Source organism: Lactuca saligna, chromosome 4 (genome assembly GCF_052625555.1).
Source record: "Lactuca saligna cultivar CGN05327 chromosome 4, ASM5262555v1, whole genome shotgun sequence".
Taxonomy (NCBI): domain Eukaryota; kingdom Viridiplantae; phylum Streptophyta; class Magnoliopsida; order Asterales; family Asteraceae; genus Lactuca; species Lactuca saligna.
The window spans coordinates 101,593,188-101,613,696 of NC_136420.1; positions in this window are offsets into that span (position 1 = coordinate 101,593,188).

Genomic DNA, 20,509 nt, shown 5'->3' on the forward strand with positions numbered 1-20,509 from the left:
TTCCGACGACTTCGGATCAATTGCAGGAAAAGGAAGGGAGTTCTGGTGGTCAACGAGGCCGAAGGAATGAAGGTGGGTGAAGTAGCGAGGCTTCCCTCTTCTCGTCCGGTTGCGGAGAGCGAGTTCAAGGCGTCGCAAGCAGCGATAGCTTCGAAGCAGGTGGGGTTTCCGGAGGTTTTGCTCGACCGGAGAAGGGGAGATGTGCGAGTGGTTCCGATTGGGCCGATGAGAAGGAAAAAGTGGAAAAGGCTTCGGTCTCGGTGGTGATCGATGATCAAGATGGAGAGGGACAGCCTCCCTCCGATGATTGCAGGTAAATGGACGGGGGGTCTGCTCCGACAGCCTCCCCTATTCTTTTTTTTTTTTTTTTTTTTTTTTTTTGTTTAGGAAGCAATAGAGGATAAAAGATAGATGTTTGGGGTTGTTTAGACAAGAATCGAGTGGAGTGTTTGGGTTTGATGATTCACAGGAAATGAATAAGGAAGAAATCAATGTTTTGTTGTTTCATATGATAGGGGTTTTTCAATTTAAGAAATGGAAATTAATGATCTTCCATTTTGTTGGAATTGTATAAGATATGTACTTCAATATTTTAGCTGATAAAATAAATAATTTTTTTTTGGTTTTTCAATTTACGATGTTTATGTACAACTAAAATGAAGTGTTATGTGTATGTATTTGTTTGATTTGATATGCATTATTGGTTGGTCTCCTCTTATATACACATGCATATTTAAGACTTTCACAACCATGTTCGTAATAAATATAATCTATTTTCATTTGTTATGAGTTTGTTATATAAAATTTTGTAATATATATATATATATATATATATATATATATATATATATATATATATATATATATATATATATATATATATATATATATATGGGTAAAGTGAATATACCTAATAACCTTATATAAGCTTAGGTACCTAACCTCATTAAACTACGTCATTTTGCATTAAATTTCCATTGCAATCATCCAAGGTTCTTAAACTTCATTCGTAAACTTGATTTACTTCAAAAAAATTTGGAAATTCACCATTATATTTCTCCTACATCATTTCATTTGTAGCGGTAGGATATGAAGCCCATCAGGCGGTATTCAATAGAAAGATGTGATGTAAAAGAAAGATATTGGTGAAAGTCCAAAGATTTTAAAAGTAATAAAGTTACGGGGTTGAAGTTTAAGAACCTTAGATCATTACAATGTAAATATGATACAAACCAATGTAGTATTATGGAGTTAGGTACCTAAACTTATATAAGGTTGTTAGGTATGTTCACTTTACCCTATATATATATATATATATATATATATATATATATATATATATATATATATATATATATATATATATATATATATATATATATATATATATATATATATATATATATATATATATATATATATATATATATATATATATATAGCTTAGGGAATATGTGGTTGTTAGGTATCTATCCTTATATATAGAACTCGCGAAACTATATAGTTTTAATTAAAACATATCTAAATTAGTTAACATCTTTACACTAATTTCTATCGTAAAACAAAGCATATGTATTTTTTTGCTGCACAAAGAACCCTAAAACAAAAACGGCAAGACTAAAACATATGATCGATGTGTTCTTTTTTTACTAAAGCTTTGTTATCAATTCATTAATAAATGCTTTGGGATGTGTTTCCCATTATTAGGATAAAACGTTTATATTAACTTTAGAAAATGTTTGATTATTTTGTGTGGTCGAAACTTAATTCATGATTTTTTACTGTGAAAAAAGTAAGCGATTGAGTAATCTGATTTAAGAATTCTATTGTTTTGGTGGATCATTTTTAGAAACGAATGAAAACGAATATATAGATGATTATTTTTTTAAAACTACGTAGTTTTGAAAGGTTCTACATCTAATACTAGATACATAACAGTTATATATTCATTTTATATATATATAGTAGGTTAAAAGACGTGGAATCTACGTGTATTAATTTTAAATATAATTAATAATTAATTTTAAATATAATTAATAATTAATTAAGTATAAAATAATCCTACTTAATAAACGAAGGTTTTTTTGCCACATGACAATCTGTTATGAGTTTTGATACTTGTCATTTTGTGGTATTTTTTAAGGGATTTTCTAATATGTGGCACATATAATAAGTATTAATTAATCATAATTATTACCATAATTAAATGTTAAACACATTAATTATAAGAAATATTACCATAATTAAATATAAAATTCATTAATAATCTCTGTAATTAATGCATTTCACATTTAATGATAGTAATAATTGTGATTAATTAATATTTCTTATATGTGCCCTTAAGGGCATGTATTAGAAAATCTCATTTCTGAAATAAATATTATCCACTTGTCAATTTTTGATTCGTTTCAATTTTAAAAATTAAAGTCATACACTTATATATGTAAAGTATTAAGTATCATATATATGATATTAAAATGCAATTAATATGTTTTTTTTTTTCTTATTTTAAAGTTGTACATTAAAAAATATTTGTGTTTACACTTTATTGTTTAATCTTTTTTTTAAATCGATCCGTGTAATACACGGGTTTGACACCTAGTATATCATTAATTTAGAAAACTTATTAATTTTAATATTATATTATTTTAATAGCATTGTGATTTTTAAGTATTTAATCACACAGTAATTTGATGAGATTAATAGAAATTGTTATCGGAAGATGTTTTCAACCAAATTTTTGCAAAAAGTAAATCAATCAACCAAACTTATGTAAAAAAAACATTATTGATTATTTCAAATTGCAATACCAATCAAAGATTTGCAAAAATATATTGATTTATAAAGATAAATGTTTTATGTATAAATTTATAAATGATTAGTTAAAATTAAGATATACATTGTAAAATAACATAGAAACTATAAAAATCGTAATTATTAATAATAAATTTGTAAAAAGTTACTTTTATCGAACATTGATATTTTGTTTGTAAGTAAATTATTGTTATTTTAATTAATATAAGAAATTGTTTCTGTGTCATCATATATTCGAAAACAATTTCCAAAAACTATAATAATGATACAATACAGACGAAAACTTATATAATTACCATTCCACATCATGTTCAAAACTTGTATAGTAGATGAACTCTTAACATATTTTTTGACGATTTTTTGGAATTTCTATTATGAAAATATATTTTTATCAATGTTTTGTTATCTAACACCAATATAATCCATGTTTTATACGTATCAGTAAACCAATATAATTATCTTAATAAATATACTAATGATATACTTTTAAATATATATCGTAACTTTAAATTAACGGTTATTTAATAATTCTTAGAGAATTATTTGTTGAGATATATGTATAAATGTCAATTACAAAGTCCGTTAAATTATGATAGAAAATCACTTAAATTATTTATTATTTTGAATTAGTTAAAACATTTAAAAAATATAAATTATTATTAATATTAGATTAAAAAAAGAACATTATATAATATATTGTTTAATGATTAAATTACTTCTCTTTTCCGTTTATACCCCCCACAACCATCTACATTTTTAAATCATCAATCTTCTCCTCAACGGGATCAGATCCGTCAACCAAATGTGAATTCATAAGCACCCACTCATAACTCCCTCCATGTGTATCTGAATTCCTTCTTCCTTGGAATCTTTTTCCATGACTCACTTCATACTTAACATTTGAAGCTCTTTTAAACTTGTATTTATGCCTTTTTATATATGCATCATCAAATGGTATCATAATGTCATCATCTTTCCATTACATTACAAGTTGCCAATGGTGGTCCCTACTTCTTACCACATCCACATGATCATCATAATCAACTGTGTAATCCTCTCTATCAAAAGGTTCAGAATCATCATTTCTAAATCCTTTAGTCAATTTCCCTTCATATCTCCTTTGTCTTCCATATAAACTACTTCTAGGCGTCATGTCACCATGGCATCTTCCATTATTGATATGGGATTCTTTCGTATTTGGCAAAGGGCCTCTAAATTCCCATGTGGTACATGCTTCATGATTTATATTTTCATATTCATCTTTTTCCATGTCATTATAAGCAAAAGATCTAAAACTTTCACCTTTTATATCTTGGGAGTATTCTTGTTCAAGAAAAAATTCATCACATATTCCTTTATGTCCAAAATGCACATTATTTCCTTTCCTTTTATCATGTCATCCAAACTCATCGTTATATCTTTGTTGTTCATCGTAATATTCATCCTCTTCTAAACTTCTGAAAAAGGGGGTCGACCCATTTTGGGTCCAAATCGTTCATAATCAAAAAACCTTTCACCATGGTAATAATCAAGAGGAGATTCTGATTCTTTTGAATATAACATGCCTTCCTCATTATAAGGATCAAAAGGATGCAGTCTCTCATAGTCATAGGTCATATGATTATATATAGGAGTATTGTGTCTTCCATGATATCTATGCTCCCCATGTTTCCTTTCTTCATCTCATCTTCTTGAGAAGATGATGTCATCATTTTCATGGTGATACTTGGGTATAGAATCTTTACGGGTCCTATTGTTATATATAGGACTATGGTATCTTGAATGATATCTATGATACTTATCTAATATTTTCAAGCCCTCTAAATGATAATAATCGGGCTTTCATGACCGAATAAACTCAGTAGATGAACACCTCTCATGACTATAAGATTTTCACCAATCTTCATATGATTTGCAATGGTTTTTAGGGCTCTTTTCAGCCTCTGATGATTCTGCAGACGTTTTGGATAGGTCTATGGTGCATGTATCCTCACCGGTTCTTTCCTTTGTGTTGTCTTAAGTTTTTATTGCTTCATCAGTTCCTCCTAAACATTGATGGATTTCTTGATTTTCAGAATCTTTTTTCGCATGCTTACTTCAACTCCTTCCATTAGAACCCCTAATCACATTAAAAAAACTTTAATTAGAAAAAAGTAAATTAAGGTTGACACAAAATCACAAATAGCATGAGGTTAGTGCTCTCACCTTTTATGGGAATCTATATCAGTCTCCAAATGATTCCCTTCCAAAGATTCATCTGCACTTGAACTACTAAAAGAAAGATGCATGATTTATTCTATCATCCCTATTAATATCTCCATGAGTAGATGCTTTCGGAACAGAACTCTCAAGATTACCTGACCCTTCTTTAATAAACTCACAACAATGTTCCTCTGAATCCACAATGGTGATCTGATACAATCATGTCATTATCATAATGTAGCTACTACAAAACCTCAGTGAACAAATAGGTAAGAAAATCCATACTTGTATAACTTCTTAATCACAATCCAGTTGATGCCTTATATCAATGGATGATTATCGTTCAACAATGTTGTCTTCTACCTGAATTGCCCTTCATTTCATTTGAAGCAATAAGTATATAGTAAACAACCATTAATTTATAAGTAATGTGCATTGATCTAGGACTGGAACTGATGCCAATGGGGGGGGGGGGATACATAAATACCCTTCTAATCCTCATCATCAAAATAGTGTCTAATACACTTTCTCCAACTCACCTATGTTAATTGTGTATGATCTGACACTGGAATCCCACTTGACATTAGTCCTCTATGACGATATTCATCCTGCCAATAACATGACATAATTTTCCTCCATTAGAGGTTATGAAACAACAATTACAAGAACCTCAACAACAAAAAAACATCCTTTTAGGATACATAAAAATAGACACTTTATTGAAGAATTACAAAAGTTAACACAAGAATAGAAGCCTTTACCACTTGGTTGCAATAAAGCATCCAATTCTCTTCATTCAACCCAAAATTGAAATATTCTGTTATATCTGCTCCAGGATGCTTCCAAGGCTTCTGCTCAAATACATCAATATTTTACATGTGGTGTGCTCCTGTAAGATACATAAATACAAACGCTTTATTAAGAATAAATAAAACAAATGTGTAACATCCGGATTCCCAGGTATATTATTATTCATTTATTTTTTTGGGGGTTTGTGAAGGAACTCGGCGAGTTGGCGCCAAGATTCTTCGAGTAGGGACGCGGATGTTCATTCTATTTCATGACCGGATTCGGCGAGTCCATTCATGGACTCGGCGAGTCCACGCTGTCTAGTGAAGCCCTAATTTCCAGGTCTTGGAACCTATTTAAAGGGCCTTATGGCCGTATTTTGTGCTCACCAGCCCCCCAGAGCGAAACCCTAGTGAACTTGAGCGTTTGGAGTGAGAGAAGGAGCCATTGTCGACCTTGGAGGTGTTGTCTAGCAAGGGAAAGGAAGTTATAGCCAAGAGGAAGCAAGAGGGTTAACTCCCTGAAGATCTGAGGTCCACAACATCATGTTTGAGGTACTATTTTCGAACCATTTTCTGGTGAGGTGATCTTCATGTTGATTTAGGGCTTATTGAGCCCTTTTGTAACTAGATCTGGTGCTCCCATGGTCCCTTAAGCGAGTTAGGTTCTAGATTTAGACCCATGGAGGTCCAAAGTGCCTCTTTGTCCAAGCTTTATATGAGTCTATGGAGGTTTTGGTGTGGGATCATTGTGTGTGAGGTTAAAACACCATTTATGAGTCAATAGGTGTGATATGAGTGCCAAGACATAAACTTTACGTGATAAATAAGCTTGGAAAGACTGGATCTATGAGCTAGTGGAACAGATCCGACCTCAGAAGGTCGTTTGGGGTTATGCATGAAATGCACTCGCTGAGTCCATTGGCAGACTCGGCGAGTTGGAGCGAGTTATTCCATGTTTTCGAACCAGGGGTTGGATAACCGAGTTGGGTGAGTGACTCGGTGAGTCAGAAGGGGCTCAAAGGAATCGGGTCCTCGTAGGGACTCGGCGAGTCCACGCCAGACTCGGCGAGTTGGGTTGACCGTTGACCATTGACCAGAGTTGATCGGTGTTGACTTGATAGAGTTAGTCAATCCTAGTTGGGAAAGTGTTAATTAGAGATATATTTGTGTATAGGAGGACTATAGCTCGGGAGATCGAGCACTAGTGATTTCAGGGATTTACGAGTTATCGAGATACGCAAGGTGAGTCTTCTCACTATACTTTACCTTGAGTAGGTAAATAGAGTTATGTGATACAGTGTTTTATATATATTGTTTGTTGCACTGCATTCTTCTATGTGATTTATGTTGTTCATGCTTGCAGAGTTAGAACCTGAGGGTTCACAGAGTTTGGGTGCACGAACCCACAGAGTTATAGCCTCGAGTGGCTAATATGTGTTATATGTGGTATTTTACGGAACTCACTAAGCTTTGTGCTTACAGTGTTTTGTGTTATGTGTTTCAGGTACTAGTGAGGATCGCGGGAAGGCGCCGACTTGATCAGTACACACACGGGATTTTTATGCTATGAGATCTTGGGATTGATATATGTTATAAATTGAGTTTCAAACCGAACGGTGATTTCTCAAAATACCCTCATGTTATATGTTTATGAGATTGATATGATGTATTCTCTTGCTAGAGTGGGCTAGGTATTCCTATTAGGACTAGGGTGGCTTGATTTGTGATGCCTTAGCCTAGGGGAAGGTGAGCTGCTATGAGATGCTTGAGAGTGAGTAGGTAGCAGTGAGGAGCTATGAGAGATCTATAGAGAGTGGATTATGCATAATAGAGTACTTGGGACTTGGGATCCTAAGAGGAGGACTTGGGGTGTACACTGATACGGTGCGGACAGTAGTATTGGGCCCGTACTACTGAAAACACCGGGGCGGTGTACAATTCAAGTAAAAATCTTCGGGATGCCAGAGATCAAGGAGGGATGCGTTATCGAGTGCGAGTATACTCGAATGAATTTCTAATATATCGTATGTTGTATTTCAGAGGTAGATCATGGTGAGGACACGACTTATGCTAGAGAGCAGCGAGACTAGTGATGAGGAGATTCGCCGGATCATCCATGAGTAGGTGGTTGCGGCCATCAGGGCAGAGATACCAGAGATGTTTGGGTCTATTAAGACCACGTTGATTGAGACTTTTGACGAGCGTTATGCCGCTCTTTCTGAGGCTGCTGTCGCAGCGGCCATTGCAGCCGTCGCTGCTGCTAGACTGCAAGGGGGTGATTTGTTGTTGTTCAGGGAGTTCAGCAACATGAAGCCACCAGAGTTTGATGGGACGCGGGATCCGATTGCAGCGATGAAGTGGGTATTTGACATTGAGGGGTGTTTCTATACTTGCTCGTGTCCGGAGCACTTGAGGGTTCGGTTTGCACTGAACCAGCTTCGCCTAGGGGTGAAGGACTGGTGGAAGTTCACGACATCACACTATTCTCCAGCAGAGCTTACGGCGGTGACTTGGGAGAGGTTCACCACCATGTTTCGTGATGAGTACATTCCCTCGGTGGAATGAGATCGGTTGGCACAGGAGTTTTTGACCCTCAAGCAGGGTACGGAGTCTGTTACGGCTATTACCAGGATGTTTCACGATAGGGAAATGTTCTGCCCTGAACACGTGTCTACTGAGCAGGCACGAATGAGTCGTTATTTGAGTATTTTGAGGAGAGACATTCAGGAGTTCGTGTCGAACTCCTCGTACCGAACATTTGCCGAGCTTCAAGCAAATGCTCGGAAGAGGGAGATCGAGCTAGAGACTCAGGCGAGGGAGAAGGCGGAGTCTCAGGGGAGGGATCACCGACCGGTACAGTCTCAGCCGGCAGCCAAGCGGGCCAAGCCCGCTGATCCCAGGGCAGGGAGCCAGAAGGGCCGCACTTGTGGGAAGTGCGGAAAGGGTCATGATGGAGTTTGTAGAGCGGGGTCTTGCTACAAGTGTGGCAAGGAGGGGAATATGGCCAAGGACTGCCCAAAGGGGTTTGCAGTGTGTTTTCACTGCAACCAGACCGGACACCGGAAGGCAGAGTGTCCGCTGTTGCGAGGGACTACCCAGGGAGCACCACAGGGATCTATCCCTACTGCTATCATAGCTACTGAGAGCCGGCCAGTGAAGGCCGAGGTACCGAAGGCACGAGGGAGAGCCTTCCAATTGACCGCGGAGGAGGTCCGCGCAGCGCCCGATGTCATGGCTGGTTTGTAATCTTTCATGTAATTATTTTAATGTTTAAGATTTTATGCTTATATTATGATATGCGTAGGTACTTTTCTTGTGAATTCTGTACCTGCTTTGGTGTTATTGGACTCGGGTGCGAGTCGATCTTTTATATCATTGGCCTTCAGTCGGCACATCAGTATTAGTCGAGAGGCGTTGAGTCGACCTCTGAGAGTTTCCATTGCCGATAAGAAAGTAGTGTATGCCACGGAGGTGATTCGAGGATGTGTACTTGAGATTTTCGGTGTAGAGTTTCCTATTGATTTGGTCCCGATCGCGATGGGGGACGTCTGTGTCATCGTAGGCATGGATTGGTTGAGCAGATTTGGAGCAGTTATCGACTGCGAGCGATAGCTGGTGACTATATGAGACCCAAGTGGGGGAGTTCTTACTGTGTACAGCGAGGGTACTCGTCCCGATTCAGCGTTTTGTTCAGCTGCTAGAGCGAGGCAAAGTCTACAGCAGGGTTGTAGTGGTTATGTAGCGTGTGTTATGGATACGAGGGTTGGTGCAGGGAGACCGAGTACAGTTGAGGAGGTCCCGATAGTGTGTGAATTCCCGGATGTTTTCCCGAGGAGTTACCGGGTGTGCCTCCCGAGAGGTAGGTTGAGTTTCGCATTGATTTGATTCCGGGGGCAGCACCTATCGCCAAGGCGCCCTATCGCCTTGCACCTCCAGAGATGCAGGAATTATCCTCGCAGCTTCAGGAGCTGCTGGGGAAGGGATTTATACGGTCGAGCAGCTCGCCGTAGGGAGCACCGATCCTGTTTGTGAAGAAAAAGGATGGTTCGCACCGATGTGCATAGATTATTGAGAGCTGCACAAGTTAACGGTCAAGAACCGTTATCCTTTGCCGAGGATCGATGATTTGTTCGATCAGCTGCAGGGAGCATCTTGGTTTTCCAAGATTGATCTGAGATCTGGATATCATCAGACGAGGGTGCGCGAGGAGGATATCCAGAAGACTGCATTCAGGACTCGTTATGGGCATTACGAGTTCGTGGTGATGCCATTCGGGCTCACCAATGCGCCTGCAGTATTCATGGATCTCATGAACAGGGTATGCAGATCGATGTTGGATCGATTAGTGATTGTGTTCATTGACGACTTTTTGGTGTATTCAAAGTCTAGGGAGCAGCATGAGGAGCATTTGCGGGAGATCCTCATCGTGCTGAGATCGGAGAGGCTTTACACCAAATTCTCCAAGTGTGATTTTTGGTTACGAGAGGTGCAGTTCCTTGGTCACCTCATTAACCAAGAGGGGATTTTGGTTGATCCGGCCAAGATCAAGGCGGTAATGATTTGGGAGGTGCCAAAATCTCCTTTTGAGATCATGAGTTTTCTAGGGTTGGCCGGCTATTATCGGAGGTTCATCAGGGATTTCTCCAAGATTGTTGTTCCTCTCACCAGGTTGACCCGGAAGGGTGTGGTGTTCAGCTGGGGCCCAGAGCAGCAGGCCTTATTTGAGACTCTTCGCCAGAGATTATGCGAAGCCCCGATGTTGACCCTTCCAGAGGGGATGGAGGACTTCGTGGTGTATTGTGACGCATCGATATCTGGGTTGGGTGTGGTGTTGATGCAGAGGGGGCATGTGATCGCATACGCATCGAGGCAGCTGAAGCCTCATGAGGCAAGATATCCCACCCACGATCTAGAGTTGAGGGCTGTGGTGTTCGCCCTCAAGATTTGGCGCCATTACCTGTATGGGGTTCGGTGTACGATATACACGGATCACAAGAGTATGAAGTATTTGATGGATCAGCAAAATCTGAACATGTGTCAGAGGAGATGGTTGGACGTGGTAAAGGATTATGATTCCGAGATCCTATATCACCCAGGCAAGGCTAATGTGGTGGCCGACGCCCTGAGTCGTAGAGCAGAGAGCGCTCCGATTCGGGATATTTCTATGAGATTGACAGTGATGACTCCGGTATTGGACACCATCAGAGGGGCTCAGGATGAGGCAGTAAGACTGGAGAACCGTAAGAAAGAACGAGTTATCGGTCAGGTATCAGAGTTCGTAACCGATAGCAGAGGGCTTATGACCTTCCAGGGTCGGATTTGGGTACTGTTTGTTGGAGGAATGCGTACCATCTTAATGGAGGAGGCACATAAATCGAGATTCTCGATCCATCCTGGAGCCACTAAGATGTTTCTAGATCTTAAAAAGGAGTATTGGTGGCCCTGTATGAAGAGAGATGTAGCATGGTTCGTTGAGAGGTGCCTAACCTATCGCAAGGTTAAGGCTGAGCACCAGCATCCTCATGGCAAGTTACAGCCATTGGAGGTTCCCGAGTGGAAGTGGGAACAGATCACCATGGATTTTATCAGCAAGTTGCCGAGGACTGCTAGGGGTGTCGATGCAATTTGGGTGATTGTGGACAGGTTGATGAAGAGCGCTCACTTCCTTGCCATCAGTGAGAGCTCTTCTGCTGAGAGGCTGGCAGAATTGTACGTGGGAAAGGTCACGACATGGGGTGCCAATCTCGATTGTCTCAGATCGAGATGTGCGTTTCACTTCCAGATTTTGGAAGAAATTCCATGAGGAGTTGGGTACTAGGTTGCATTTTAGTACCACATACCACCCGCAGACTGACGGACAGAGTGAGCGGACGATTCAGACGCTCGAGGACATGCTTCGAGCATGTGTGCTAGATTTCGACGGAAGCTGGGACACGTATTTGCCCTTAACGGAGTTTTCCTATAACAACAACCATCATTCGAGCATTGGTATGCCACCCTTTGAACTGTTGTATGGGAGGAGGTGTCGGACCCCCATTTGTTGGGGAGAAGTGGGGCAGCATGTGATGGGAAGTACAAAGATTGTGCTTCAGACGACAGAGCAGATACAGCGGGTCGGGCAGAGATTGTTGACCGCTCAGAGCCGCCATAAGAGTTATGCGGATAGGCGAAGATCCGAGCTTGAGTTCCAGGTCGGTGACTATGTTCTCCTGAAGGTATCTCCTTGGAAAGGAGTGATTCGATTCAGGAAGAGGGGCAAGCCAGGGCCCCGGTATATCGGGTCGTTCAGAGTGATCGCGAGGGTGGGCAGGGTAGCGTATCGCTTGGAGCTACCTGCGGAGTTGGAGCGGATTCATAATACCTTCCACGTGTCTCAGTTGAGGAAGTGTATAGCCGACGAGTCGGCAGTAGTGCCGCTAGAGGACATTCAGGTGGATGCGAGCCTGAACTATGCGGAGAGACCAGTTGTGATTTTGGATCGGAAGATCAAGGTTCTAAGGAACAAGCAGGTGCCCCTGGTACATGTCCAGCGGCAGCATCGGAAAAGGTCGGAGCTTACTTGGGAACCGGAGCGTGAGATGCGTGTGCAGTATCCGGAGTTGTTTTCAGAGTGAGACTTCGAGGGCGAAGTCTGATTCTAGTGGGGGAGAATTGTAACATCCGGATTCCCATGTATATTATTATTCATTTATTTTTTTGGGGGGTTTGTAAAGGAACTCGGCGAGTTGGCGCCAAGACTCGCTGAGTAGGGACGCGAATGTTTATTCTATTTCATGACCGGACTCGGTGAGTCCATTCATGGACTCGGTGAGTCCACACTGTTTAGTGAAGCCCTAATTTCCAGGGCTTGGGGCCTATTTAAAGGGCCTTATGGCCCTCTTTTGTGCTCACCAGCCCCCCAGCGCGAAACCCTAGTGAACTTGAGCGTTTGGAGTGAGAGAATGAGCCATTGTCGACCTTGGAGGTGTTTTCTAGCAAGGGAAAGGAAGCTATAGCCAAGAGGAAGCAAGAGGGTTAACTCCCTGAAGATCTGAGGTCCAGAACATCACGTTTGAGGTACTATTTTCGAACCATTTTCTGTTGAGGTGATGTTCATGTTGATTTAGGGCTTATTGAGCCCTTTTGTGACTAGATCTAGTGCTCCCATGGTCCCTTAAGCGAGTTAGGTTTTGGATTTAGACCCATGGAGGTCTAAAGTGCCTCTTTCTCCAAGCTTTATATGAGTCTATGGAGGTTTTGGTTTGGGATCATTGTGTGTGAGATTAAAACAGCATTTATGAGTCAATAGGTGTGATATGAGCGCCAAGACATAAACTTTACGTGATAAGTAGGGCTGTTCACTATTCGGATAAAACCGAATTATCCAATTGGACAATTTGGATTGGACTATTTGGTTCGGATATTCAGATTTTTGGATTGGTTTTCAACAAAACCGAATTAGTATTTTGGATTTCGGATTGGTTTTGGTTTATAAAATAAGAACCGAATAGTCCAAAAAAACCGAATAAACATTTCTTATTTATCTCTTTATAATATATATATATATATATATATATATATATATATATATATAATTATTTATTAATTTTGTAATTTATTTTTTCAAATAGGTTCAAAACGTTTCACCCGATAAAAAAACATTATATTCATTTTCTCTCGAAAGTTTTGTATCTATAAAATATTTAATTATAATATATCTTCTTATTAGTTGTTTATGAATTTCAAATCACAACTAAATGATTTGTTTTTGCTTCTTGTGTAAAGTTGGGTAATATTATAATTGTATGTCGTTTTAAAATGTTTCAGTTTTTTAAAACCAAATTATAAAAACCGATCTAACCGAATTGTAATTGGATCGGATCGGATTGGATTTGAATTTAGTTTGGACAATTTGGATCCATGTTTTGAAAACCGAAATCAATTTGGATTTACTTGATTGGATCGGATCAAACCGATCCATCCAAACGAACACCCTTAGTGATAAGTAAGCTTGGAAAGACTGGATCTATGAGCTAGTGGAACAGATCTGACCTCAGAAGGTCGTTTGGGGTTATGCATGGAATGCACTCACCGAGTCCATTGGCAGACTCGGCGAGTTGGAGCGAGTTATTCCATGTTTTCGAACCAGGGGTTGGGTAACCGAGTTGGGTGAGTGACTCGGTGAGTCGGAAGGGGTTCAAAGGAATCGGGTCCTCGTAGGGACTCGGCGAGTCCACGCCAGACTCGGCAAGTTGGGTTGACCGTTGACCATTGACCAGAGTTGATCGGTGTTGACTTGATAAAGTTAGTCAATCCTAGTTGGGAAAGTGTTAATTAGAGATATATTTGTGTATAGGAGGACTATAGCTCAGGAGATCGAGCACTAGTGATTTCAGGGATTTACGAGTTATCGAGATACGCAAGGTGAGTCTTCTCACTATACTTTACCTTGAGTAGGTAAATAGAGTTATGTGATACAGTGTTTTATATATATTGTTTGTTGCATTGCATTATTCTATGTGATTTATGTTGTTCATGCTTGCAGAGTTAGAACCTGAGGGTTCACAGAGTTTGGGTGCACGGACCCACAGAGTTATAGCCTCGAGTGGCTAATATGTGTTATATGTGGTATTTTGGGGAACTCACTAAGCTTTGTGCTTACAGTGTTTTGTGTTATGTGTTTCAGGTACTATTGAGGATCGCGGGAAGGTGTCGGCTTGATCAGTACATACATGGGATTTTTATGCTATGAGATCTTGGGATTGATATATGTTATAAATTGAGTTTCAAACAATGATGTTTTATGATTTACAAATGAATTATGTTTTTATAAAATGCGAAAATTTGTTTTGGAAATTCACGTTGTTAAAAGAATCTAGATATGGAGATAAATTTGCAAGAACAAAAACCTAGTTAGAATGGATGTCGCCAATAAGCTCAACAACCAACTGCACTTCTCCCTGAAACAAAACAGACATATATCAAACATAATACACACCATCAGAAACATCTTCTCAAAAAAATTAAAGAACAAGCCTAATTAAGGAGATGTATGAGTATGGGTAACAGATTCAACTAAAAAGCCCTAGGTTCAGGAGGCGTGAAAGGAGTTGAAGCGATAATAGCTGAGTATGGTTTAGGGTTTACGTTAGAGTTTAGAATCAAACAAAATTGGGAAAACACGGCAGCTGCTATAACCATTTGATTGTGAAATTACTATGTACCCGTTTTAAGAAATTGGGCGCCGAGAATTGTAATATGCATCAATAAACACAAATTAATGGAAACATAGAGGGAAAAAATAGTAGATGTTGTTATCATTGTATCACCACTTTCAAATAAGAATACATCTACATAAAAGTTATTCATATGAATCTTAAAATGATTGTATTAGGAAACGAAAACCAAAGAAAATATACCAGATCAACAATGATGTCTCAAGAACCGAAAACAAAAGAGATGAATCGACAACAGAATAATATTGAAATTACCATCACATAGTTGTTAATAAACCTCATGAAAACTTGAATCATTGTCCGATTGAGGAGAGATCGATTAAGATAAAGAGGTGTATCGTAATCCACTAAAAGCAACAATTGAGCCCTACATGTAGATTCAATTTTTGATATGATTTGGTTGTTGATTTCTTGAGAAGTAGAGGGAAATCAATGTAGGTATATCCCTGATTTTATGCATGCGAGAACTGTAAAATCGGAAACTACTTAAAATTGATGAATGGGTAATCAGTACAAGGATTTGAATATCTTTTTAAATTTGAAATAGAGTTTATTTTTTTGCAAATCACGATCTGTGGCATTTTTAGGAAATTCACTTACACATTTGAGCGGGAAAAATCTATTGGAGGAAGGTTAATAGATTGCCACATGGCAATTTGATACTTATTTATTAGATTATGGGATATATATATATAATTTTGATTACATAACATATATACATTTTGATTACATGATTGACTATCATTATTTGGGATTCCTGAATATCTTATGTTTACAAGCATATATATATATATATATATATATATATATATATATATATATATATATATATAGGCCTCAAACCATTTACGAAACTAATTCTTCCGTACGTTTAAATTTATTTTCTAACTTTCTCGATTTGTGTGTCATCGATTTTGATATCAAATAATTTTTCTGAAAATGAAGAATAATGGTCTCGGTTAGAAGGATTCCAAAAAGTTAGACGGATTAATTTTTAGAGATATAGAACTCCGTGAAATCACATTAAAAGAGTCGCGTTTAATTATTCCAAAAACGTTTGATTTTTTGTCTTTTACAATTATTTTTACTAAAAGTATTTCAAGTATGAAATTAAATATTAGACTATGACCTGAGTGCAAAAGTGCTTTCGGAATTTCCATCTGAGGTGTGCAACTCCCTCAACAGATAGAAGCGGTTATAGTGGTGTTAAGAAAATCCGTATTATACTTGTTTTTTATTCTTAAAACGGTCGTATCTTTTGCACACAAACGCCATTTTGAACGTTCTTTGTATTTTCAAAAATAGAGAAACATGTAATACGAGACTAGAATGTCTGTGTTGCTCATAACTGTTTAATATAAAATTTCAGTTTTTCAGACGTATTCTTAGGGTTGCAGTTTGAGTTGTTTGATTTGTTTGCCAGATTAAACATTTGGAAGTAAGATACAATCTGGCATCGTATAGTAGTTCTAATGAATATATTTATTTCACAAAAGATTCACTAAAACTCAATAAGTCAAATTACCAAGAGATTAACTGCAAACTTGACCGTTCACAGTTTTTGTAACAACGTAAATTTTAAACCAAAATTTTTCAATTTAAAAACGCGTTTGTCTCAATAATAAAATCACAAAATGCCAGAATGTCAAATCATGAATTCTCATATCCAAAAATTGTATATATATATATATATATATATATATATATATATATATATATATATATATATATATATATATATAAAATCCAGGCTCCTCTAAAAACAAATCTTGAATGAGAGTGTGTGTACAATCAAGTTGGTGCCTTCCCGCGATCATGAGAAGTACCTGAAACACATAACACATAACACATAACACAGTAAGTACGAAGCTTAATGAGTTCCCAAAATACCACACACATCACATTAGCCACTCGAGGCTAACATAATACGACCCTCTATTTAATGTGTTTCAGTGGAGACACTCTGGTCCCACAACTTGGGTGGACCTTCTAGCCCTAACTCAATAAATTTATAACAATAAGCATAAATCATAAAGAAAAAATGCAGAGTACCACAATACACAGATAAGCACATAATACATCTCAGTCATGCAAAGATACCACTCATGGTAAGTATAGTGAGAAGACTCACCTCGTAAGCTAGCAAGTAAAAGTATCGTACTTGTGAATCTCGAACTAGCCTCCGCTTAACACATAGATTAATTATCTCTAATTAATACTCGAATCATACTCAAATACACCAAAGTTTGATCACTCTTTCTCTCTAACTCTTGGAATGGGTAAAAGACCGTTTTAACCCTTCATGGTCTCCATTACTCATGCTGACCAAACCCTAAGTCAATAGAACAGTCCAGGTTTAACCTGACTCGCCGAGTGCACTCATGTGACTCATTGAGTCCACTCGTTCCTCAGAAGTCTCATGAAGGTCCAACTCTTCAAGTTAACCCCTAACTCACCGAGCTATAGCATGGCCAGCTCATCGGGACAACCCCTAACTGACTCGTCGATTCGACTCATCGACTCGGTGAGTCCATTCAAACCCAAGTCGAAAATAGATGATTTCAAGGAAGAAAACCCTCTCACACTCTAGATCTAAGATCTCAAGGCTCACTTATCACGTAAAGCCACGAGCTTAACATTCATGCATGGCACTTAGAGCTTGAAATGCCAAGAACATGCTCTATTAAGGGTTTTTCACTCAAGGCTCTATTATGGATGAATAAAGCAGGGACCTTTGGACTCTAGGGACCTCACAAGGTCCATCTCTGATTTCGAAATCTCTATATGTGCTTAATAAACTCAAATTCCCAATATTAGATAGAATACAAGCCCTAAACTCCAATAATATGAGATCTACCCAAAGCAATGAGAAAGGTATAAACTTTATACCTTTTACGAAAGCTTTTGGATGAATAACAACATATATAACAGCCTCCTCTTGTTCCCTGCTTGAAATCTTTCTCTTCTCATTCAAATATGCACCAAGATACTCAATATTAGCTCACACACTCTTTCTATTAGCTCAAATGGCAATTAGGGTTTCTCTCAGTGAAAACAAGCAACTGGTGAGCTGTAAATGAGGCTATAAGTGCCCTTAAATAGGCCCCAAACCCGGGGATTTAGGGTTTCTCTTCACAACATCTAGTCGCCGAGTCGGCTCTCGGACTCGTCGAGTAGATCATTAATCCATGTGGCACAACATGACCCTACACTATGAGTTGTAGCACCAACTCTCCGAGTTGATCAATCGTCCCAATTAAATAATTAAACAATATACCTGGAAGTCCGGATGTTACAATTTTACCCTACTAAAGTTAGACTTCGCCCTCAAATTCATGCTCTGGAAATAACTCTGGGAACTGCTCTTGCATCTCGGATTCCGGCTCCCAAGTCAACTCGGACCCTCTCCGATGTTGCCACTGGACCTGAACCAGGGGCACCTATTTGTTCATCAGAATCTTCACCTTCTGATCCAAGATTGCAATCCGCCTCTTAATATAATTCAGGCTCACATCCACTTAAATATCCTCTAACGGCACCACTGCCATCTCATCGGCTCCACGCTTCCTCAGCTGAGACACGTGGAAGGTGTTCTGGATCTGACTCAACTTTGTAGGTAGCTCTAGCTAGTATGCTATCTTACCTACTCTGGTGGTCACTCTAAAAGGACCAATGTATCGGGGCCCCAACTTGCCCAGCTTCCTGAATCGTATCACCCCTTTCTAAGGGGATACCTTTAGGAGTACAAAATCTCCGACCTGGAACTTCAGCTCGGATCGTTGCCAGTCAACATAACTCTTCTGGCAACTCTGGGTTGTCAGTACCCTCTATCTGACCTGATGAATCTACTCGGTCATCTCCAACACTATCTCAGTGCCACCCATCACTCGTTGCCCTACCTCTCCCTAATAAATGGGAGTCCGAAACTTTCTCCCATAAAGAAGCTCAAAGGGAGGCATACTAATACTTGAATAATAGTTGTTGTTGTAAGAAAACTTAGCCAAGGGCAAATAAGTGTCCCATCTGTTGGATTAGATGTCTAAGCCCATAACTATTATTGGTATATACTCGACCCGAGAGTAGCATGGTCCATTTGGGTTGCATAACACCAGGAAATTTTGTTAGGATGGACTCTTGAGAGAAGGTTATATATGATTTATTAATATATTATAAGTTTTAATATATTAATATGAAATCATATGTTTTAATTAGTATTGATCAAGAATTAATTTGGAATTAATTTAGTAATCAAAAGAGACTAATTAAATCTATGGGGTCTAATTATGGTAATTATTTATATTTATATATGTTGGGCGTATGATCCATGTTGGACCAAGTTTATGTATGGACACATAAAGAGTTGGGCCACATGAACCATGGATCCTAATAACCATGGGTATGGATTTGGGTTATAAACATAACCATTGGAATCCAACATATAAACATGTACTCCTTAGCCAAAAAAACGCCTACACACATATTCTTGGAGTTCATGAGGTGTTTTTGGTGCATGAAGATTCTCTCTCAATAGCCACCTTTGTCCTAGGTGAGTGTGAGCCATTTGAGGCATTCATACTTTTGGCGCTAAGCTCTTAAGGCCAAATACAACAAGGTTTCAAGGTACATAAAAGGTATGTCATCCTCACTAGTATTTCATATTGTTTATGTTAATTGCATGCTAGTTATAGGCTTAATGCTTTGGAAATACCATTACATGTATAATTAGAGAAAACATAGATCCAAGGAATTTAGGGTTGTATGTGCACCATAGGATGTTGTAGTATACAAAAATCCAACAGTGGTATCAGAACCATGGGTTGTTTTCAATTATATTTGATGTTTTTATTGGTTTTCAAAGAAAAAAATCGAATTTTCTGCACTTTAACTGCATAACTCGGCGAGTTCAGTGATTAACTCGTCGAGTTGCATGTTTTAGCCTTGGACTCGCTGAGTTGGAAGACTGACTTGCCGAGTCCACTCACATATTTGACCAACTCGACGAGTCAACCCATGCACTCGACGAGTTGGCTGTCCTAGATGCAGATTTTCGAGTTTTTTTTTTGGCCTGTTTTGGATTAGAATCATTACCACAAGGTGTTTTTGTTCATAAAATTTGATTTTGATGTTATGGTAATGTTTATTCCCATCCAAATAAAGGATAACTTTCAAAGTTTCAAGATTTGTGTTAGTTCATTTGATTAGCTAAGTTCTTGAAAATTGTTGATATGAATTATCTTTATTTATGAGTTTGATCTTGTTCATAGAAAAATTACTTGATTATTGTGTTAATTGGTAATTTGATCTTACTAGTTTTTATGAACTCCATAACTTGTCCTAAAGTTATGGAAAAATGAATAGTTTTTCATTTAAAAGCACATTAAGTCTCATCGGTTATCAAAATGGAAGAGTTTCTATTTTTAATGTCATAATAAAATGTTTTATGTCTTCCATAACTTGTCTTCAAGTTATGGAATTTTAAAAGTCTTC